The sequence below is a fragment of the Callospermophilus lateralis genome, chromosome 3, assembly GCF_048772815.1.
Source record: "Callospermophilus lateralis isolate mCalLat2 chromosome 3, mCalLat2.hap1, whole genome shotgun sequence".
Lineage (NCBI taxonomy): Eukaryota > Metazoa > Chordata > Mammalia > Rodentia > Sciuridae > Callospermophilus > Callospermophilus lateralis.
In genome coordinates this window covers 46156987-46181981 of record NC_135307.1, presented here as the reverse complement: position 1 = coordinate 46181981, position 24995 = coordinate 46156987, and the positions used below count along the sequence as shown (strand labels likewise).

At 34.3% G+C, this 24995-nt stretch overlaps 1 protein-coding gene, 1 non-coding gene and 1 pseudogene across 4 annotated transcripts in view; 1 reads left to right on the top strand and 2 right to left on the bottom strand.

The window, feature by feature from the left end:
* Baz1a (bromodomain adjacent to zinc finger domain 1A) overlaps positions 1 to 24995 on the top strand; it is a 110600-nt gene that overhangs the window by 16414 nt on the left and 69191 nt on the right. The window lies entirely within an intron of this gene.
* LOC143393464 (DNA primase small subunit pseudogene) lies at positions 15072 to 16301 on the bottom strand (annotated as a pseudogene).
* On the bottom strand, positions 16272 to 16376 carry LOC143396009 (U6 spliceosomal RNA). The gene has a single exon (XR_013090909.1). It is a non-coding gene; the product is annotated as a U6 spliceosomal RNA (small nuclear RNA).

Below are 24995 nucleotides of genomic sequence, written 5' to 3'. Positions count from 1 at the left end.
CTCAGTGTTTTTCCTATAACATTTTTGTTGTTGTTTCTTAAAAATGGGCTTAAAAAAGGTGAAGGTGTTTCTAGCAATTGTAAACTGTGGTGTATTATAGAAAGGGGAAATCTGGGAATAAAAATTTTATTGAATAGGAAATACCTCTACATTTTAAAGAATCTTTTAAATTGTAAAGTATAAGAAATTGGTTATTTTCTGAAAAATATTGAGGCTTAATTTCTGTGTATTTGCCTAAAATTCCCCCCACCTTTAAATACAGCATTCTACATGTATTTTTTTAAGATTTATGAAACTCTTTTTCTAATATAAACTTTCGAGTTCAGCATAGAACTGAGTTAATCTGAGAAGTGCTTGTAAGAACACGAGAATATGTCTTCAGTGTTTGACTACTTGATTTTTATTTAAAAACTTAAGGATGATTATAGTTAATAGAAACACTCCATAGGTCCTCTGTTCCCAAGATCACTGTGATTATAGGTTCCAGAGGGTTGGTTTTTTTTTTTCCTGAAGGTGGAGGTTGTGGACATAGCTTTGGTTCTGGTTTGTACAAACATTTTACTGACATAACCTGAAGGTTAGCATATCTCTAAAGTTTTTATTTTTTTGTCTTCTTTATGATCTACTGTGAATATTGTACCGCATTACTGTGACAGTTGTAGGTATAGTAAAAATAATAAAAGAAGAGGCTGGGGTTGTGGCTCATTGGTACAGCTCACACCTAGAACTTGCGAGGCACTGGGTTTGATCCTCAGCATCACATAAAAATAGATAAATAAAATAAGGTATTGTGTCCAATTACAACTAAAGAAAAATATTTTTAAAATAATAAAAATAAAATACTTAGAGATAGCATATGAAAAGGAATTGGTGATGATGACATATAGGAAAGTCATGAATGAAAGAGGTTTAGGTATGGGCTGGGGTTGTAGCTCAGTAGTAGAGTACTTGCCTAGCATGTGTGAGGCACTAGAGTTGATCCTTAGTACTACACATAAATAAAGGTTCATTGACAACTAAAAAATTTTTTAAAAGAGGGTTAGGTAGGAGTTCAGTAGAAAAGGGGACTTAAGAGGGATATTTTAAGCTTAGTAATTAATATTTTTTTCACTCCAAAGCAGAAAGGCACCAGAAAAATATTTAGAAATAATTGAAAACCTCCTTCTTATCGGGCTAAGTAATACTCTTATTTGCTTTCCTATGGATCCTGTAAATCTTTCACACTGCCCTGTAGAGTGTGAATCAATAATTTTAAAAGGATATGCCATTACATGCCTCTAATTTTTCTGCAGGGTTAATTCAGAAATATTTGAATTTCTCCTTTGTGCCAGACACTGATATGGGTACTGTAGATACAATAGTACATAGCTCTTCCATTTCCCAAGCTAAACATATTTGTTGCTTCTCTGATGTGCCAAATGTGATCCATGCCTCTAAGCCAAGAAAAGAAAATTTCTAGGCCAAGAAAAGAAAGGTCAAAGAACAGATTCCTTTGACCTTTCTCTTTTCTTGGCCTAGAAATTTTTTTCCCAAATATCAACTTGGTCAGCTCTCTTGACTTTGTTTATTGGTGGTCTCCTCCACCAGAATGTAAGCTCCATCAACTCAGGAATTTTTGTTGCCCACTGTGTCCCCACTTAAAACGCCACATAATAACTTCAAATAGAGGCACTCTGAAAGCAATGATAGATATATTACAGGGATGGAAAAAGTAGTTGGTACTTGTCCTATGGTTATCAAAGAATGCTGCTTTTGAGGAAATGATATTTGCTCTGAGACTAGAATGAGAGAGGAGGAGCCAAGGAAATCAAGAACTCTGTAGATAGAGGGAAAGGCCCAGAGGCCTATATTGTTCTGGCTGCTATATAGTGAAGTGATTGGAAGGATGTCAGCAAGGAAACCCCAGACCAGTTTGGGGGAGGCTTTTCTGGAGCAGATAAGGCCTTTGATTTATATGGTAGTGGTGCAGATGAAGAGAATTGGATGGGTTTAGTTTAGTTGTGTTTGTTTGTTTGTTTGTTTGTTTGTTTTTAAATCATACTTGGAATTGAACTCAGGGGTGCTCTATCACGAGCTACACAACCCAGCCTTTCCTTTTCTGTTTTTTTTTTTTTTTTTTTTTTTTGGAGAGTCTTGCTTGTTGCCCAGGCTGGCTTCAAACTTGTGATCTTCCTGCCTCTGCCTCCCAAGTATCTAGAATTATAGGCATGTCCACTGTGCCAGGTGGGTTTTAAAATATTTTGAATGAGAAGCTCGTGGGATTTATTGATGGATTAAATGATAGGTTGGGCAGGGGATTGTAGGGGAAAGGCTCCTCAACTTTATGCTTTTAGTAGATGGTACAATGCAGAAGAAGCCTTAGTGAGTAATATTATGAGAATCTAGCTGTCTTTGTTTTCATCTCAGACCTGGTTATTTTCTGATTACTCTTTTTTTTTTTTTTTTTTTTGGTTTAATTAGTTACACATGACAGTATAATGACCTTGACATATTATATGTTTGAATCAGATGAGATATAATTTCTCATTTTTCTGAGTGTACAGGTTGCAGAATCATATTGGTCATGCAGTCACATATATACACACAGTTGATTACTTTTATTTTGACAAAGAGACATGTTGTGAAATCAAACAAGTTACTTATATTATTTATGAGTCCTCTTACAGGCTAGATCCTGGGCTGGGTGTTGTGGATATGTAAAGGATTAAGACACTGTTAAAGAGTTTAGTCAAGAAAGACAAACATGGAAACTTGTTGATGGTATGAAGTAATTCAGGAGTATCCAGGTTCTTTGACATTGAAGCTAGGCTTGGGGTCCTGAATATAACAACAATGAATATTTTAGTCTTTTAACCTTTGCCAAATCTGATATACTCAGTGTAATTTGCTTGTTCACATCTTTCTTTTGTTATCAATGTTTGTAAAGAGATACTTATTAAATACTAGCACTTTTAAGTTCTTTGCTATACTGCTACAAGTGTTTTTTTTTCATTTTTTGCTTCTTAAATATTCAGTAAATATAAAAAGAACTTTTTAAAATAGTATAAAGAATAATTATACAATTAAGGAATAAAGAATAAAAATAAATGTTCATATATTTACCATATGATTTTTTGTTGGTTTGTTTTGTTTTGCAATACTGAGTATGGAACCCAAGGGCATTCTACCACTGAGCTATACCCTCTGCCATTTTTATTTTTTATTTTGAGACAAGGTTTCACTAAATTGCCTGGGCTGGCTTTGAATTTGTAATCCTCCTGCCACGGCCTCATGAGTAGCTGGAATTATAGGTGTAAGTCACTGTACCCAGCCCACATGGTTTTAGTAAAGTACATTTATCTTTGCCTTTTGTTATAGTTTGAGAAGTTATAAATTTTTAGTTTTATGAGAGACAGATAAAGATAGTAAAATGTGTAGACTTTAGACTTAATACTGATCTTGTTGGACAATGACATCCTTTTAGGTTATTTTGAGATTAAAATGACTGCACATATATATGTGTATGTGAGGCACACATTTTATTTATTTATTTAATTTTATTTTTTCCTTTTTTTTATTAGCTATTCATGATATTACAATGATCTTGGCAATTCATACATTTGAATCATTGGGGTATAATTTCTCATTTTTCTAATTGTTCAGATTGCAGAATCACACTGGTCATAGAGTCACCTATATACATACAGCAATCATAATGTCTATTCTATTCTGCTGCCCTTCCTATCCCTCCTGGGGCACACATTTTAAATCTCCATATAAATAGAACATAGTGGCATTTTACTGGGAATTAGTGTTGTTATTGACTTGAGGCTTATATGGTTCTTAATAAACTTGAAATTATATTTTCTTTTATAACTAAACTTTAAAGATGACTTATAAGTTCTTTACCTTATCCTAAGTTGTTGTATATATATAGTCTTGTCCCTTTACAATACTCTTTTTACTTAAATTTTGGTTAAAATAACTTTTAAGATGTTAATTGGCCTAAGCTGACTATATTGGAATTGTGCCTTCCACCTATGTAACTACCTATACTTTTTGGCAAGTTATAAAACACCAGTTTTTCTCTCTTGATTTCTTGTAAAGATTTTATAAAGTAATAGAGAAATGGATAAGGATCATTTTTATGTTGAATTAGTTGGCATAGGTACTCTGTATCTGCTCACCACAATATTTTGTTTTCTCTCTTTTTTAAAAATTTTTATTTTTTTTATTTTTTAGGTATAGATGGACACAACACAATGCCTTTATTTTTATGTTGTGCTGAGGATTGAACTTGGGTCCTGCCCGTGCTAGGCGAGGTGCTCTACCACTGAGCCACAATCCCAGTCCTCTGTTTCTCTTTTTTAGAGATGCTTTTAGTTGTAGATGGACACAATACTTTTATTTTATTTATTTATTTTTATGTGGTGCTGAGAATCAAACCGAGTGCCTCCTACATGCTAGGCAAGCACTGTCCACTAAGCTGTAACTCCAGCCCCTATTTCTTTTTTTTTAGCAAATTATTTTTTCAATATTTTTGGTGGTTTTTATAATTTTTTATTGGTACATTATAATTATACATAATGGTGGGATTCATTGTTACACATTCCTACTTGCACACACATTAATATTCTTATTTTTAAATTTAATTTTAAGTATCCCCACCTGCCTTTTTTTTTTTTTTCTTTCACAGTTATAGATTTGGCGCTTCTTCCCCTACCCTCAAGACTTTCTACTTTGAAATAAGCAATCAGCTAACATTTTTCTAAACAGTCCTTTGTCAGTGCTATAGCAGAGTAGTAAAGAAAAACCATTGATTTTTTTTTTTTTTTTTTTGGCTAAGGTAGGTGAAAAGAAGAATAATTTGATTCTTTACTGCCTTGTCTCCCAGATGTGTTCACATTGGTTTTCTACTTCATCAGAGCCAATGGAAGAAGTAAGAGGACTGGGGGGTCTTGTGAAACAAATATCAAACTGAAAATCACGTTTATTAATTTTTTTTGGAGTGAGGGGCGGTACCAGGGATTGAACTCAGGGGCACTTGGCCAATGAGCCACATCCCCTGCCCTATTTTCTGTTTTATTTAGAGACAGGGTCTCACTGAGTTGCTTAGTGCCTTGCTGTTGATGAGGCTGGCTTTGAACTCTTGCTCCTCCTTTCTCAGCCTCCCAAGCCACCATGCCTGGCAGGTCTATTCATTCTTTTTTTAAGACAGATACGTTACATAGGCATTTTTTAATTTTTATTTTTTGTAGTTGTAAATGGACAGAATTATTTTATTTATTTTATGTGGTGCTGAGGATCAAACCTAGTACCTCACATGTGCAAGGCAAGCACTTTACCACTGAGCTACAGCCCCAGCCCCAGGTCTATTAATTCTTAAATACTTACCAGATGCTTTGTGTATACATTATATTAGTATGTATGAAGCAAGAATTCACTGTCTCCATTTACAGATGAGGAAACAGGAATCCAAAGAAGTTAAAGATTTTTTTAAAAATCATTCAACATATATTAATCTCCAGTCATTTGCTTGCACTGTTCTTAACACTAGAGCTATAGCAGGAACAAAACAAAAGCATGTAGCTTCCATTCTATATTTATTGACTGTTTGTATTTCTTCTTGTGAGCAAGTGTCTTTATAATTCATTTGCCTATTTATTAATTGGGTTATTTGGGTTTTTTTGTGGGGGGAATGTTAGGTTTTTTTTTTTAGTTCTTTATACATTCTAGACATTAATGCTCTGTCAGAAGCATAGCCAGCGAAGATTTTCTTTCATTTTGTAGGTTCCCTCTTCAAGTTCCTAATTGTTTCCTTTGCTGTGTAGAAGCTTTTTGTTTATTAACTCTTGGCATTATTTCCAGATCTTTAGGGATTCTATTGAGAAAGTTGTTTGCCTATGCCTATATGCTGGAGTGTTGACCCTACATTTTCTTCTAGGAGTTACATAGTTTTTGGTCTAAGGTTCTACGTCTCTATGGCTAAGGTAGCAAGTAATTTAAACTCTGAGCTTTAGTCTTTTTTCATCTATCAAGTGAACCCTTTCCTTACAGGGTTGCCTCACAGGATAAAGTGACATGATGAAGGTGAATATTTTTGAGTTGTATTGTATAATATTGCTATTTCATATCAGTATCTTGTTAATATTTGAATTTCTTGATTAGAGGCCATAGAGTTAGTTTCTTTCCTTTCTCTCTCCCTGTTTCTCTTCCTGATGTCCTCTCCTTCCATCTTTTCTTCCTTGAGATATGAGGATTTAAGAATAAATTAATAATTTCAGTATTTTGGAAAGATGTTTATTTATTTATTTAAGGCAGTCATTGTAAGATTTGTATGTGGTCTAGAAAATGACACATAAGGAGATTTTAAGGCATCTGGGTTTCAGTTAACTTCATAATTTTCTTTTTTAACAAGGTTGATAATCATTGTTTAATAATGGGTTGGAAGGATGATGAGGGTAGAACACAAAAGCATGCATGATTCACCCATGTTCTCTTTCCTGCCCTGGGACCAGAGTATTAAATCCAGAAAAAGGAGGTAGAAATCATACAATAAATAAACTTTTTATACTCATTATATTGAATCATCATTTGAGAGAATTAGAGTTTGAGAGAATCTTAAAAATTAACTCAAAATATCATGCATTTGGTGATTATATTAAAGTGGGCTTTGGACAACAACCTATTTTCAGACATTTTTATAAGTAGATTTTCAAACAGGACTAATTTGTGCTGCTTTTCTGCATAGTGTCCACCTGTAACCTCATCCACTTCACCAATTCTACCATTCTTTGTATCTGGAAGGAATCTCCAAATATCTATTGAAATGTTGATTTTTGTCAAGAGTCTATGAAAGTCTACATTTTAAGCCACACTAATGGTTTTGGGATATGTATTAATTCCATTTAGGGTAGAGGTCCTAATATGTGCAAGAATAGAAAAGACAGAATTATATCCCATCTATGTATGACATATCAAAGTGCATAAATGCATTCTACTGTCATGTATAACTAATTAAAACAAAAAATAATAAAAAAAACAAAAAAGAATAGAAAAGGTATTTCAGAGAAGAGAGCTTCTAAAATTTTGTCTACCTGAGGGGTTAGCACCCCTTAAAAGATTCTATATACAGCTATGGTAAATAATCTCCCATTTTGCTAGAGTACAGACTTCTTAACAGTTCAAATTCTTTGGAACACAACTGTGGACCTTAATGTTAGCTGAAGATTGAATAAGAAAGTCACTGCCACAACATCCATGTGTTTTATTTCCGATTTGAGTATAAAAGCTACTCAAGAGCCTATTGTCCTAAGTCTTGTACTAAAATTGAAAGATTAGTGTTGTAATTATCATGTTGTTTGTGTTCCTTTTGAACATTTTTTTCTCTTTTTTTTTTGTCACAGGGAGAGCTTTTGTCAGTTTGTGCATACAAGTGTTTGAGTGACTACCACATTAAGGCTGTAGATAATATATAAGAATGAATAAGAGTCTTTTCCTGTATAGAAACTCACAGTTTAAAGGAGCTAAGGATGTTTATGAAGGACTAAAAGAAATAAAGTGTTATAAAGGCATAGTTAAGATATTATGGGAGTGGAAAGAATTCAAAGCAAATATGAAGCAACAGATGGCAAAAGATACTTCTAAAAGTAGGTATAGTGCCATAAGAAGTGGCACCTAATAGCAAAGAAGGAGCTGGACTACACATTACCTACATAAATATACTGGCCTGAATCAATGTATAACTTGGTAGCATTAGAATACATTACAAAGGGGGACTGGGGCTATGGCTCAGAGGTAGTGCACTTGCCTAGCATGTGTGAGGCATTGGGTTCAATTCTCAGCACCACACATAAATAAAAAAAATAAATAAAGGTCTATCAACAACTAAAAAATAATTAAAAAAAGAATACATTGCAGAGGGCTGGGATTGTGGCTCAGTGGTAAAGCGCTCGCCTAGCATGTGCAAGGTGCTAGGTTCGATCCTCAGCACCACATAAAAATAGAGGTATTGTGTCCCACTACAACTAAAAGAAAAAATTAATAAAAAAGAATACATTGCAGAACCAAAATTATGTCAGCATATTTATTGAGCTTTTCCTGTGTGCTAGGCAGTGTTCTAGATGCTTTCTAGAACACTGCCTTCTTTTTAATTATCAAGATAGGTGACTCATAATATTCAGAAATGTTATATGTTCCACTTATCAAGAGTTACAATTTTTTATATAAATCTACTGAACACACTGGTGTGTGCCTATAATCCCACCTACTTAGGTGGCTGAGGCAGGAGGATTTTGAGTTCAAGGCCAGTCTGGACAATTTACCAAGATCTGTTTCCAAGTATGTATGTATATGTGTAACCTTTTAAAATCTGCTTTTTTTTTTCCTATTAAGAGCTTTATGTATATGAGAGAAAATGAAAGGTGTAGAGTTCATTTCCCAAATTCCCCTTTCAGAAATAATCACTGTCAAAATTGAATATATAACTTCAAGTTCAATTCTTATATGAACTTTGAAAAAAAAATGACAAGCAGCCTTTTCATTTTGTAATGGTATAGATCTTTTCTCAGAATAGAGATGTGTACCATTTCTAATTGGTTTTGCTTGAAATGGTTTTATTGGTTCCTAAAAACCTTACTTGGAAAATTGCCTTTTTGTGAAGATAGTTTAAATTACTCTTTTTGTTCTGCCCCAGGTTAGTTCTCTTGAAAATAATAAACAGCTTTTTTGAGGGAAGGATACAGTTCTTACTATGTTGCCCAGGCTGGTCTTGAACTCAGTATGCTCAAATGATCCTTCTCTCTTAGTGTCTCTCTCTCCTTTTTTTTTAATAATTACTTTTTAGTTGGACACACTATCTTTATTTTATTTATTTTTATTTGGTGTTGAGGATCGAACCCAGGGCCTCGCACGTACCTGGCGAGTGCTCTGCCACTGAGCCTCAACCCCAGCTCCCACCTTAGTTTCTTACTGGGATTACAGACACATGCCACTACTTCTGGCTTGAACTTCATTTTCTTTCAAATAATGTTTGACCATGAGCTGAATAATAGAGCTTTGACCAGTGTTTGTTAACTCAGTAAAATGGCAAAATTATATTTGCATTAAAGAGTTTAATTGATAGCTTGGTTTTCCCAAATATTATCTTCATATTTTTGGATTTAAAATTTAAACCATTTAATCTAGTCAAGAAGAGACTATGGTTCAATATTGCATTTAGAACTACCTTGGAAAATAAAGATTATAAATTTTTTAATTGTATAAACTGATAATAATGTTGGCATCAAATGATCTCAAATCAACAGAGCTCTTAACTGTTCTCAACTATTAACGTATATTCCCTCTGGACCATCTATGTTGTATTGGTAGAATGCTTTAAGCAATTTGCACTAATAAAGTAAATTATTAGTGTAAAAAGTCCATGGACTTTTTATCTTTGGAAAATGGACTTTTTATCTTTGGAATCTTTTATAATATTATCTTTAATTCAATTGATGAATCATAATTAAAATGTATTAATATTGAGGACAAAAGAGATACCAAATAACTGATAAGATAAACATAAAAGACATATGTGAGAAACAAATAGTTATTTTGATTTAAACATACACATGTGTGGATGCCAGTGACTAGGTCCAGATGTGACTAATCAAGAAGTCTTTGGAAAAGGGTTGACTAGAAATTTGAAGGAGAAAAAAAACATATAGATTAGCAGAAAGGGTTACAAGAATCAGGCTGATTATTTAGCATCTTATTTAGGATCAAAGGTAGTACATAGAATTTCTAACAATACATATTAGTTAAATTTGGGGTTGGGGATGTGGCTCAAGCAGTATCGAGCTTGCCTGGCATGTGTGCGGCCCGGGTTCGATCCTCAGCACCACATACAAACAAAGATGTTGTGTCCACCGAAAACTAAAAAATAAAATATTAAAATTCTCTCTCTCTCTCTCTCTCTCTCTCTCTCTCTCTCTCTGTCTCTCAAACAAACAAAAAACCATATTAGTTAAATTTATTATTGTTCTTTTTTAAGAACTATAACATGTGTTCAGATTATACTACTGACTTTTTAAGGTCAGAGTTAGTATTTCCAGGTCAAATAATGTCCTAAGAAATATCCTAAAATTTTTGTTTCATCAGTTCCTGATGGCCCCAATATGTTGATAATACGATGTTTTTAAATGTATTTTTTATTCTAATTAGTGTAATTTTTAATTTTTTTTTTTAAAAAGAAGGGTATTGGGGATAGCTGTGATTTCTTTGGAATTCTAAGAGTAGGACCATCTTCTTTAAGGGATGCTGTATGTATCAGAGACCTGGGTTTACAAAGTAATTGGGTTCTGGATTGTCAGTGCAAGTTGAACAATTAAAATTTAAAACATATATTTGTATAATATAAATTGGGAGATCTTTCCTGGGAAGTGCTTCATATACCCTAAAAGTCAATAAAAAAAATCACAAAAATAAATGAAAATAGAAATTTTTTTTCTCAGCATGATGGATAGATGGATGGATGGATGGGTGGGTGGGTGGGTGGGTGGGTACTGAAGATAAAATGTAGGGTACTTTACCATTGAGGTACAATTCCTCAACCGTTTTTATTTTTAAATTTTGTGAGAGGGTCTTGCTAAGTTGCAGAGGCTGGTCTTGAACTTGTGATCCTCCTGCCTCAGCCTTCTGAGTTGCTGGAATCATAGGCATGTGCCATTGCATTCAGCTTGAGCATGTTTAATTTAAAAGGTATATGAATCTGTGTTGTGGGCTGGGGTTGTGGCCCTAGCATGTGCAAGGCCCTGGGTTCAATCTTTAGCACCACATAAAAATAAACAAAATAAAGGTTTTGTGCTCAACTACAACTTTTATTTATATATATATATATATATATATATATATATATATATATATATATATATATATATATATATATAAAAACAAATCTGTGTTGTGAATGTTTCTGCATGGAATCAACTGCCTGACACTTCATGAAAATAGTTCAGTGAAGTTTAAATTTACTTTCTTTAGTATTCAAAGGACTTTCAAATTTCAGTGGCCCTTAAGAACAATCTGTGTAATGCTCCTCAAGAAAGTTTTTGAATGTATGGGGCTGGGATTGTGGCTCAGCGGTAGAGTGCCCGCCTAGCACTGGCGGGACCCGGGTTCGATCCTCAGCACCACATAAAAATAAAGGCATTGCATTGTGTCCATCTACACCTAAAAAAAAAAAAAAAAGTTTTTGAATGTTGGGGTTGGGGGTAGTTAGTTTTTATGGCAATTTCTTTATTGATCCTTTGTGCTAATGCCAAGTGCAGTCAGCTGAATGTACACTAGGACTAATTTTCACTAATAGAGGGATCCCGAGGTAAGAAAGATGATAAAAATGAGGAATATAAATTGAGGTTCACATCTTTTCCAGTATGAAAGAAAACCCAATGTTTATTTGCTTTATTTTATGTCTCAGAATTTAGTATTAAAAGGTTGGTGAAATAGAAGATATGTATTTCTAAAGTTCTTAGTTCAAAGTGGCTGGAGAATATATCATCTAACAAAAGATGGGAGACTGAAAAGCTACTTCAGACCTGAAATCCCTGATGGAATTAAAAGAGAATCTTATATCTACATGGTTATTACACATTTTTCAGGTCTAAGAAATTAGAGGATTGACTAAGATCTCTCCCACATCTTTTTCTAACCTCCTGTCATTGTCTATTCCACTTGACCAATAAAATACTACAGGGTTTTTCTCCCCACATATTTTTTTTATTGGTGCATTGTAATTGTACTTAATGGTAGGATTCAGTGCTATGTATTTATACATGCACAAGATTTTTTTTAATGAAAACTTTCTGTTTAGATACTTAAACTCAAATTTTGCCTTCTCAGAATAATTTGTTAGTTTCTCATGCTTTATTGGAGGCTTATCATTTTTTACACTTAAGTAAAATTCATTTGAACTGTGGTTCTAAATTACAGTTTTTATTTCTTAGATAAATTCAGAGGCCATCCCAAGATAGAAGTTAAGGGAAAATTAAGAGAAAGAACATCAGGGCTGAGATTGTAGCTCAGTGGTAGAAAGCTTGCCTAGCACATGTGAGAGACACTGGGTATTGTGTCCATCTACAACTAAAAATAGTTAAAGAGAGAGAGAGATAAATAAATAACATCAGCTAATATAATTCTCAATAAAAAGAAAGAATGGTAAAAGTACGAAAAAAAAAAAAAGGGGGCTAGGGCAGCGGCCAGTGATAGAGCACTAGCCTAGCACGTGTGAGGCACTGGGTTCAATCCTCAGCACCACATAATAAACAAAATAAAGATGTTGTGTCCATCTACAACTAAAACAGTATATATTTAAAAACTACTTACTCAGCACTAGGCGAAAATTTTTATTTAAATTAACAATATGTCACGAATAATTTTGAGCACACTTCTCTAAAAAAAATTAAGATCCTGATAGTGAATATTGTAGATTTTGTGGTTCATATGGTTTTGTCACAACTATTCACTCTGTTTTTCTAGTACAAAGGTAGCCATAGATGATGTACACATGAACAAACATGGCTGTATTCCACTAAAACTTTATTAATGAACACTTAAATTTGAGTTTCCGTGTTTTTACATAGCATGAAATATTCTTTTTTAAAAAAATGTTTTTAGTTGTCAATGGACACAATATCTTTTTTTTTTAATGATAATTTTTTAGTTATAGTTGGCCACATTTTGTTTATTTATTTTATGTGGTGCTGAGGATTGAACCCAGGGCCTCGAATGTGCTAGGCAAGCGCTCTACTGCTGAGCCACAACCCCAGCCCCCACAACCCCCTTTCAAATATCTTTTTATGTATTTATTTTTAATGTGGTGCTGAGGATTTCACCCAGTGCCTCACATGGGTGAGGCAAGCACTTTACCTCTGAGCTGCAACCCTAGCCTGTGAAATATTCTTTTGTTTTTTATTTTGAACCATTTAAAAATATATACACAAGCCAGGCGTGATGGCATACACCTGTAATCCTAGTGTCTAAAGAAGCAGGATCAAGAGTTCAAAGCCAGCCTCAGCAGAAAACGAGTAGCTAAGCTTCTCAGTGAGACCCTGTCTCTAAATAAAATACAAAATAGGGCTGGGGATGTGGCTTAGTGGTTGAGTGCCCCTGAGTTCAATTCCCACTACCCACTCCTCCGCAAAAAAAATAAAGAAAAAAAAGTATATATAAACATTCTTAGCTAGAAGGTCCTACAAAAACAGGTTGATGGACTGGGGCTATAGCTTAGTCAGTAGAGTGCTTACCTTGCATGCATAAGGCCCTGTGTTCAATCCCTAGCACCTCAAAAAAAAAAAAAAAAAAAAAGTTGTGCATACTCCTGGTACAGAGGAAACAAGAGTTGTTGTAGGATAAAACGCCTGAGATCCCTTTTTTACCCAGAATCTCAAAAGAGTATGGCATACAAAGGTGGTGTGGTATGGTGGAAAGAGCCTTAAAACAGTGATAGTAATAGTTAGCTTTTGCTGCCTAACAAACTACACTCCAAAATTAGTGCCTGAATCAGTATTCTCATAATTCTATGGTTGCTATAATGCTTTTATGCTTTGTGCTGACCTAGTTGAGCTGAGACTGTTTAGGTCTTAAAGTCTAGGATAACTTACTCACAAATCTGGGGCCTTAGACTAAGGATGGCTAGAGTCTACTTTAATATGACCTCTCATTTTTCAGGAGGCTAGCCCAAACTTGTTCCCAGGGTGGTAGAAATGTTCCCTGGTCCATGTTCTTTAGTGTTCCATATGCTAAAGCAAGACACATGAGTAAATCCAGGGTAAATGTGGGAAGGGATTAGAGAAGTATGATTCAATTCAACAGTTAGAGCAATCTGCCATAGTGGTTAATATTTATTAAAAGCCTGGTGTAGTACCTGGCATGTAAAGCACTCAGTAAATGTTTAGGTTCCTCCCATACTTAGAGTAAGTGAATATGCCTACTCTGGTGAATTATTTCTAGGCAGTCTCTAATTCTCTTATATCATAGTCATTGTTCTTGAGGGTTTCCTATATGTTGTTTTAAGATATAACAACACCAGTAGACTTTTTTCTCCCCAGTCCTGTGGATTGAACCCAAGGTCTCCCATGCTAGTAATATACATATATACATAGTATCCATTACTTCTCTCTTTTGGGGATTGTACCCAGGGGTGCTTAACCACTGAGTCATGTACCCAGCCCTTTTTGGATTCTATTTAGAGACAGGGTCTCACTGAGTTGCTTAGGGCCTTGCTAAATTGCTGATGCTGGCTTTGAACTCCATCCTCCTGCCTCAGCCTCCCAAACTTCAGCCTCCCAAGCCTCTGGGATTACAGGCATATGCCTCCATGCCTGGCTACTTTCATCTGTTATTGATTTATTTCTCCTATGTGGAATGAATACTCTTGGTTGGAATTAATATTTTCTTCATGTTTATTGTTAGCATTTTAAACAAATTTTTCCATTTTCAGATAATTATAGGTTCACGTGCTGTTGTAAAATAATTTTCTACAATATTATCTTACAGATTTATAGTACAGTGTCACAACAAGGATATTGACATTGATGTTGAGATAATCATGAAACAGAACATTTCTATTACCATAAGACTCTTTTGATCTTTTATAGTGATACCCACTTCTCTTGGTTTTGTTTTGTTTTCCAATGCTAGGGATTGCCTTTTTAAAATCGTAAATCGTTAAACTTACAATTTATTCTTCAGATTTTCAATTTTCTGGAACAGATGTGAGACTTGAAATTTGTATTGCCAGTGATAACTTTCACATTTGAAAATCTCACTCAGCTTTTATTTATTTATTTATTTTGGTTCTGCCATATTTATTTGTTTTTTATTTTTAAATATTTATTTATTTTTTGGTTGTAGTTGGACACAATAACTTTTTTAAAATTTATTTTTATGTGGTGCTGAAGATCAAATCCAGGGTCTCGCACATGCTAGGTGAACACCCTACCACTGAGCCACAACTCCAGCCCTCTGCCATATTTATTACAAGACTCTTGAAGTATTTGATCCTTGCTTAAAGGTAGATGATATCCACATGTATTTGAGGGGAGTTGTTATCTTCAGAAATCTTTTTGTAAATCACTCTTCTTGAGAAGTTCTCCTTTTTGGGATTTTTCCAGGGTTTCAAGAAACTGTTCAGATATTTCACATAAGATGCTAGACTGGCCTTCTTATGATCTTTGGTTCTGTGTTTGATATCAGATTCAACTTCAGTCTCCTCTTTTTTCATTAATGAAAATGACATCCAATTCATGGCAGATGGAGCTTATAGTTGGAATAGTAAGTGGATCAACTGATCCACTTTCTTAAATTAATACACACAGAAATGTGACCTGTTTTAGGATGAACACTAAAAGAGCTCTTCAGTAAGTGATTGATTCTTTTACTAACTTTAATATCCAGCTGTGGAAAATAGTACTGGAGCAAAATCTCCCACTCCAGCCAGGGTTCACATTTTCATTTTTGATATTCTGGTTTGTACTGGCTACTCTCTTCAAATGCTTCTGTTGCTGAAGTGAACTGTGAGACTTTTGGAAGTCTTTTTTGAAGATCTTCATGGAACAAGGAATTAGGAACAAGGGCTAAAATCTTATCCCAACTTTCTGTATTTTCAAGAATATCATGGTCAACCAAGGCATTTTCTTCAAAGTATTTTAAAATTATGTTTATAGATTCACCCTTGGGTGAATTTTTTCATGTAGGTGAACTTTCTTTTTTTAATATCTTAACTGTACTTTACAAGAAGAAAATACTCAGGGTGTGGTGGGGAGGTTGTGGCTCAGTGGTAGAGCGTTTGCCTAGCACATGTGAGGCACTGGGTTCAATTCTCAGCATCACATTAAGAAATAAAATATCGTGTCCATCTACAATTAAAAGTATTTAGGGCTGGGGCCCTAACTCAGCGGCAAAGCACTTGCCTAGCATATATGAGGCACTGGGTTTGATCCTCAGCACCACATATATAAAAAAAAAAGTGAACAAATAAAATAAAGGCATTCTGTCCCTCTACAACTACAAAAAATTTTTTAAAAATTTAAAAGTATTAAAAAAAAAAAAACCCTCAAATACTCAACTATTCTAGAATGTACTGCAGAGGATAGCTTTCCAACTCATTCAACCCAGACCCAACAATGAACACTTCACCTTCCAGAACATACTCAGAGTTGAGGCTTAAATCCAAAGTCCTCCTTTAATGCTCAGTTGATGATGTGGATGGCTATTGTCGTGAGGGTCCAGCACTTTGAACATATGTCTGCAGAAAAATTATGGAATGCTTCACGAATTTGCATGTCATCCTTGCTTAAGGGTCATGCTACTCTTCTCTATCATTCCAGTTTTAGTATATGTGCTGCCGAAGCAAGCAACAGTTCTCTAACTTTTAAAATGAATTTAACATAGACAAAATCTGTGTAAAGCAATTAGTGTTTTTTTTTAAAGAGAGAGAGAGAGAATTTTTTAATATTTATTTTTTAGTTTTTGGTGGACACAACATCTTTGTTTGTATGTGGTGCTGAGGATCGAACCCGGGCTGCATGCATGACAGGCAAGCGTGCTACCGCTTCAGCCACATCCCCAGCCCAGCAATTAGTGTTTATAAAAGACCTACCATACCTAATTGGAGATTGCTTTTTCCTATCACCTGGGATTTGAATTGGATACATATAATAGAAAAACTTTTAATTTGTTTAAATTTTATTCTAATTAGTTATATATGAGAGCAGAATGTACTTCATTTCAAAAACTTTTAATTATATAAGCATAATAGAATTTCTCTATATATAAAGTAAGTCCAGAAGTCTATAGTATAGGGCTAACATGACAAGACCAGAGTCAGCAAGAACTCAGACTTTTTCTTTTGTTTATTACAACTATATTGAGGTCCTTGTTTTCTTTCTTTAGGATAGTATAAGATAGAGGAAAGTCAACAAATCTCTTCCTATCAGCTCTTCATATTAAGACCTGTTTGATTGTTTAGAAATACTCTTTTGTTTTAGATACTTTTTTTTTTACACATTTATTTATTTTTTATTAAGAATGAAATAAACAGAACTTTCTGGAAGAGTGGAAGTTCACCGTCCAGAATTATATAATCCTTTCTAGAGACATTGATCATTAACATTTTTGTATATATAATTATGATGTTGTATTATTCATTTAATACACTTAAAACATGCCCACATACATAGTTTAAAAGCAGAATTTACAATTATTCCACTTAAAAATAGTTTTAAATTTTTGGTGGGATCATTTAATAAGAAATCTACCCCCTTAAAAAATTTAAGTATACTACTGTATTGTAAAACCATAGGCAAATGTGATACAGCAGATCTCTATTACTAATTCATCTTTGTACTTGTTGAATAGCAACTCCCTGTTCTACTCTCTGCTTCATTGAATTTGAATACTTTAGCTATCTCATTTAAGTGAAGTCATGCAACATTGGTCTGTCAATGACAGGCTTATTTCATCTTATCTAATGTTGTCGAGGCTTATTCACATTGTCACATATAACAGTGTTCCCAGAACAACCCAATCCTTATATGTGAGAACTATCCTCAAAGTGTCATGAGACCAAAGAAAGAGGAAATCAGATCCAGGATTGCACAGAATGCAATTTATTGGTTCATTTACTGATGAAAGTGTGGCCCGTGGGTGACAGCAAGACCAGTTAGATCTCTGCAATTTGAGTTAAACAAAACTGATATATCCTAGCTGCAGTACACTTGATTTATCTTAATATCAAAGAGTTAGGCACAACCTTGGAGCTGAGGTCTGGTTGTAAAGCTCCACCTACCACACTAATGGTTTTGTCTATTTATAATTTGCTAGGAAACTATGCAGGAAAAACTAGGTAAGATTACTCTGGGGTAATTGTGGTGGTTAAAATCCAAGATGGCTGTAATCATGTCTAGCTTAATCTATACAGACAATATTTTCTTCTTATTTATAGCTGAATATTTCATTATACATAGGCACCACATTTATCCATTCATCCATTAATGAACACTTGGATTGCTTCCACCTTTTGGCTATTATGAATTATTATGAATAAGTGTTTTAGATACTTACTACCAAAAATATGGTAGCTTTTCATACTTAATGTTTTGTTATCTCTAATATTTATTCATGGATCCTGTATCCATACAGCAAGGTTATCATATCTTGCATGTTTACATCAGACTGTTAGGTCGACATAAAACTGAGCTTACAAACACTTGAATAATTAATTTGAATATACTAGTTGGGATTTTAGAATTTTTGGTAAGTTCTAATTAATTGGTTTGATGTTTCATTCATACTAATCAATATGGATTTTAAAGATAATTTTGAAGCCCAAGGAGTTTAAACAGAATGCTAATAATATCCAGATGCTGAGAACTAATTAGAAATATGTGGGGTTTAATTCCATTTACTTTGCATTTAGAATTTTCTTGATGAATATTTTTATTTATACTGTGTATCTTTTAATAATGTGTTTTTGTCTTCATAAAGAATCTGTTGATTCTTGTTACAATATTCAGACTCATAATGGGTCAAATGTCTATTGGAGAAATAAATTCCTCATGGATTTAATTATAGTAGTATTAATAAATCTATAAAGAACCTTAGAACAATTCAAAGTGAAATATTCTTTGGGATACACTGATTAATTAATCTAAAAAGTGAAGAATTATAAACGAAGCAGTCTTTTCTTGACCTCTTCTTCCCAATGACAAGTAATCAACATAATTTATAGTCTTTTTGTGTGAGATAGGAGACTTCATTGAGTGGTCTGGTTTCTTCCACTTAAAATAGGTATTACAAAACTTCTTTTTTTTTTAGCTCAACTTCAAATTTACTTTGTTTCTGCATTTAAAGTTTAATTATCTAAGTGCAGTGTTTATTTAAATGTATTTTAAGTTGTAGATGTCACAATATATTTGTTTTATTTGTTTTTTTTTTATGTAGTGCTGAGGATCAAACCCAGTGCCTCACAGGTGCTAGGCAAGTGTTCTACCACTGAGCTACAACCCCAGCCCAGTGCAGTGTTTTTAAATTAATGTTATTTCATCTATATTGCAAGAAAATAAAAGGGTAATGAGGCATCACAAAGCGGGTAGGAGTGTCATAGGTTTAACTATCCATTTTTTAAAAAAAATATTTATTTTTTAGTTTTCGGCGGACACAACATCTTTGTTTGTATGTGGCGCTGAGGATCAAACCCGGCCTGCACGCATGCCAGGCGAGCGCGCTACCACTTGAGCCACATCCCCAGCCCTAGCTATCCATTTTTAAAGATCCAAATGTGGTGGGAAGTCTCTTATCTCAAGTAGATCTTCCCAGGCTTCTTCTGGTCTTTCTCCTTAACTTCTACCCCAAATGCCTTGTAAAAATTCTGCATGTGTCTCAGTTCTAGAATGTGTTATGATTTGCTTTTGTTTTAAAAAGAGATTTATTTATTTATTTATTTTAGTTGTAGTTGAGCACAGTATCTTTATTTTATTTATTTATTTCTATGTGGTGCTGAGGATTGAACCCAATGCCTCACATGTGGTAGGTGAGTGCTCTACTGCTAAGCCACAACCCCAGCCACAGAGTTTTTATGTTGAGATATAAATTAGACAATGAGTATTGAAAACATCTTTTTAGTGGAAAGATGTATATACCATTCCAGAACATTCTTTAAAATGCTGCTTCTATGTCTAATTGTCACTGTTACAGATTTGTGGTTTAATTTATGTCAATAAATTACAGACTTTTAAAAAGATAGAATACATAATTACCTAACAGGTTTTGATCTGACTTCCTGTAGTTTTTCCTCTTTAGAAATGCTGGTTTATTTCTACATTAGCCAATGGTGAAAGTCAGTCTACAGGTTTTTTTTTTTTTTCTTTCTATTCAGTTGTAAATGGACACAATATCTTTAATCTATTTTTATTTTATTTTTTTTGTGGTGCCATGGACCGAACTCAGTGCCTCATGCATACTAGGCATGCGCTCTACCACTGAGCCATAACCCTGGCCCCAGCCTATAGTTTTTTAGATAACATTTCCATTTGCTACAAATGTAGGTTTGGTAAGTGGTTTTCTCAGACTTTATTGTTAGAACAACAGCAACTAAAAGTTTCTTTCTTATTGTAGTAAACAAAAATTTTACCAATTAAATTATTTTTTAAAAAATTCTTTAAATTTTAATTTATTATATGACAACAGAATGCATTACAATTCACATTATACAAATAGAGCACAATTCTTCATATCTCTGGTTGTACACAAAGTAGAGTCACATCCTTCACATCAATTTAATCATTATTAAGTGTGCTGTTCAGTGACATTCAGTGTTATGTAACCATCACCAGTATTTCATCATCCCAAACAGAAACTCTGTACCCATTAAGCAATAACTCCTCATTCTCCCCTTCCCCCAACCCCCTTATGAGTTTGCCTATTCTAGATACTTCACATAAGTGAAATCATATAATTGTTCTTTTGTGGAACTATTATCTAATAAAAATCTACTAGCTTCCCAAAATTAATTAGCTCTAAATAATATTGTTTGTTTTTCTGGAATTTTATGATTCTGTTTATTTTGGCAGTAACAAAAATTCATCTTAGAAAAAGAAGGGAATTATCAGTTTTTTGAATTGATGAAAAGATTAAACAGGTAAGTCTGAAATGGGAAAAATGCAGCTAAGACTAATGAAAATCAGGAATAAGAGAATCCTTTGCATCTCCCCTTTCTTCCCTCTTATAGGCTTTATCTTCTGCTGTACTGTGGCCCTCTTATGGCAGGAAACATGGCTGTCACTAGTATCAGAATTTTATCTTATAGATTCCATGAGAGGGACTGATTTTCACTTTCTAGATTCTAAGTTTTAAAATTTTGGAAAAGATGTATTAACTCAACAAAAAGCTTCTTGCACTCTATCACCTAATTCTGTCCACCCTTTTAATTCTGCCCAGCACTACTAATAGCCATGTGGAAGAGGTAGGGTATGGTAAGACAAAGTTCCTAGAAGAACAAAGTTAGCAAATGGACAGGCAGTCTTGTGGATGCCCATGATATATTAAAACTTATTTGTAGTATGAGATGACCAAATGAATGATGTAGTGAGCAAAGTCTCTAATCTTGGACTATTTTTTCTGGTATTGAGCACATTAGGTATTTATGTGATTAGGATATTCTTAGTTAATAAAACCTCCTCTAAGATTGCTAATTATAGAAGTGTTATAGATGTAATTCCAGAGGGTTCTCTCTTTTTAAAAATTTTACTTCTAACTATGTCTTGCTTTTGTCTCATTTTAAGAACATTTTCACCATCTACAAAAGAAATCTGTGCCTATGAGCACATACTATGTATTGCCCTTTAAGTTCTCTTCCCCAAGTTCCTGGCATCCACTCATCTACTTCTCTCTGGATGTATCTGTTCATGTAAATGAAATCCTACAATATATGGTCTTTTGTGTTTGGCCCTTTTCATTTAACATAATATTTCAAGGTTCAGCAACAGAATAGAATAGACAATATGATTGATGTATGTACATTCCATGTATGTATTATATGTCAAAATATATTCTGCTGTCATATATGACTAAAAAAAAATAAAAATAAATTGTATAGTTAAAAAAAAATTAAAAAAAAAACAGATTTCAAGGTTCATCCATTCTGTAGTATGTATTATTATTTCGTTCCTTTTTTATTTTTGGCTAAGTAATATTCCATTGTATGGATATATACCACATTTTAATTATTTATCAATTGAAGAACATTTGTATTTCTACTTTTTGGTTATTAGGAATAATGCTGCTACATTCATATGCAAATGTTTGTGTGGATATATGTTTTATATGTATTAGATGTATACTTAAGTGTGGAACTGCTAGGTCATATGGTAATTTTGTTTAACCATATGAGAAATTGCCATGCTTCTTCAAAGCAAACTTATAATTGTGATTCTTAGAGATGAAATAGATTTTTTTTAAAATGACTAAATTATTAGAAGTTAGGAGGGAGTCAGTTATATAGAGCTGAGATGAAAATACCCAGGGAAAGTATATAACTATTGAGAAATACGCAATACACTTTCGGTAGTAAGAAACAAGAACCAGTCAAAAGCTGGGTGTGGTGGTACATGCCTGTAATCCCAGTGTTTCAGGAGCCTGAAGCTAACCTCACAAGTTCAAGGCTAACCTTAGCAACTTAGTGAGATACTGCCTCAAAATAAAATATTTTTAAAAGAGCTGAGGATGTGGCTCAGTGGTTACGTGCCCCTGGGTTCAATTCCCAGTACTTAAAAAAGAAAAAGAACCTGGCAAAGAGGGAAAAGGTATGGAGGTAAATATGTAGGGAAGGTTTAGGACATTTTTAGAAAAAAAGGGAATAACAATGGTTTACGGAAGATAAAACTAAGACAAGACTGTTAGCTTTGTTGACCAAAAGATCAGGGACTTTACCAATCAAAAAATAATAAAGGAGCAAAAGGAGGATCAGGGGGGGGGGGGAGGGAGAGAGAGAGAGGGAGGGAGGGAGGGAGGGTGAGAATAAGAAGAGAGAGGAAAGAGGATATTGGGGGGACTGAAGTCAAATTCCTTGTGTATATGTTTTTGTCAAAATGAACCCTGTGTATAATTGTAATGCTCTTTGATGGGACTGGTTCTTTTGTAAGATGACCAAAATTGGGGTTTTCAGAGGGTAGGGAAGTGGAGGGACCATATAAACTACATATTCAAACCACCTGCCAGTAAATGGAAGAAGGGGAAGATATCTAGTATATGAAAAAATTTTTTTGTTGTTGTTGTTGTTTGTTTTGGTTTTGGTGGTACTGGGCATTGAACTTGGGCACTCTACCAGTCAGGGTCTCACTAAGTTGCTGAGGCTGGCCTCAAACTTGTAATCCTCCTGTCTCAGCCTTCAGAGTCACTGGGCTTACAGGTATGCCCCACCACAACTGGCCAAAAGTATTTTTGAGACTTGTGAAGACATGTGAGGAAGCTCTGGGAAAGGAGACACAGCACTAAAGAACATATTATATATTGATAGGAAGAAGCTATAAATTTATTTTTTTAGCCAAGGAAATGGTCTTTAATAGAAGCAAAATATATACAGAACAGATACAGATGTAGGTTTTCTTTGCTTGGCTTTCTCCTTCTGTTTTGACAATCAGTGTATTTCTACACAAGGGGATATTTATTCAGATTCTCCTCTTTGTTCTTGCAGTCATCTTTGGCTTCAGCAATGTCAGGTTCCAATGAGTATTAGAGAATTGGAATCTCTAGAAAGCTGGAGAATGGATATAAGTTTTCCAGGGTATTGAATACTATGTGGCTAGCAGAGTAAGGCTAAACATACACAGGAGATGAAACAAGAAGAGTGGTATAGGATGAAGAAGATCCCTTTGACATAGTAATATGGAGAGTTATGATAAATATGGACATTTTGGTATTGAAAAGAAGAAAAGTCAAAGATCCTAAGTCAAGATCTTTTCTCTGTTTTTTTAACATTAAAGAGCTGGGGGCAGGACAGGGACTTGAGAAAGAAGAAAGTTTCAGAAATCTCTTTGAGAACCAACAAAAATGATACTAACCATAATAATAAGATCCTAACCTTGAATTCACAATGGACTTGTGGTTTCGAGGCAGAAAATAAAGAAGTTGGAATAAGAGGGAGTGTGGAGAAAGCAGGTGCCTTTTTTTCTTGCACTGAAAATTGGCACAGTAGAAATGGGATTCAGGAATATTTTAGATGTAGTGAATGAGTCTGAAGTTGCAGTCCATAAAATCTAAATGGAATGTGCAGAGTAAAAGAAGCCAGAATAGGTTTTGCAGTACAGTTCAGTGGAAAAATTTGTTCTTAGGATATGAGGTCCTGGGTCAAATCCCCAGAAATCCCCAGCACCAAAAGCAACAACAACAAAAAAAAAAAAAAAAAAAAAAAGAAGAAGAAGAAGAAGCCAGAATAGGGACCATAGAGTTAGTGAACAGGAAACCTTCCAGAAATCAAAAAACATTTCAAGGGGCTGGGGTTGTGGCTCAGTGGTAGAGTACTTGCCTAGCACGTAAAAATAAAAAAATAAATAAACAAATAAAATAAAGGTATTATGTCCAACTACAACTAAAATATATTTTAAAAAACATTTCCTTTCAAGATTTTTGGTAAGTATAATAAGGAAATGGTCAGGAAAATTTTGAAATTAAAATGTTAAATACTGCACTGGGGCTATAGCTCAGTGGTAGAGCGCTTGCCTCGCATGTGTGAGGCCCTGGGTTCCATCCTCAGCACCACATAAATGAAGGAAGGAAGGAGGGAGAGAGGGAAAGAAAGAAGGAAGGAAGAAAGGAGGGAAGGAAGGAGATATTGTGTCCATCTATAACTAATATATATATATATTATATATATATAAATTAGATGCTTTGAAAAATGATAAGGCCAATCTGTATAAGGAGAGATTGTGCCAACATTTTATTTTCTAAACAGTTAACTTTAATTAAGAATATTTTTAGGGGCAGGGGTTGTGGCTCAGGGTGAGGTGCTCACCTAGTACGTGCAAGGCCCTGGGTTCGATCCTCAGCACCATATAGAAATAGATAAATGAAGGTATTGTGTCCAACTACTACTAAAAACTAAAAAATTTTTTAAAAGGAATATAATTTCTAGCCTTGCATGCACAAATCCCTGGGTTCAATCCCCAGCACCCCCCCCACACACACAAAAAGTATATATATAAAATTTCTAGCCGGGCACAAGGGCAAACACCTGTAATCCCAGCAGCTTGGGAGGCTGAGGCAGGAGGATGGCAAGTTTGAAGACAGCCTCAACAATAGCAAGGTGCTAAGCAACTCAGTGAGACCTTGTGTCTAAATAAAATACAAAATAGGGCTGGGGATGTGACTCAGGATTGAGTGCCACTGGGTTCAATCCCCAGTATCCAAAATAATAATAATAATTTCTAAGAGAGACAGACAATAATAGTTGAAAACTTAAAATACCCAACTCTCAATAGTGG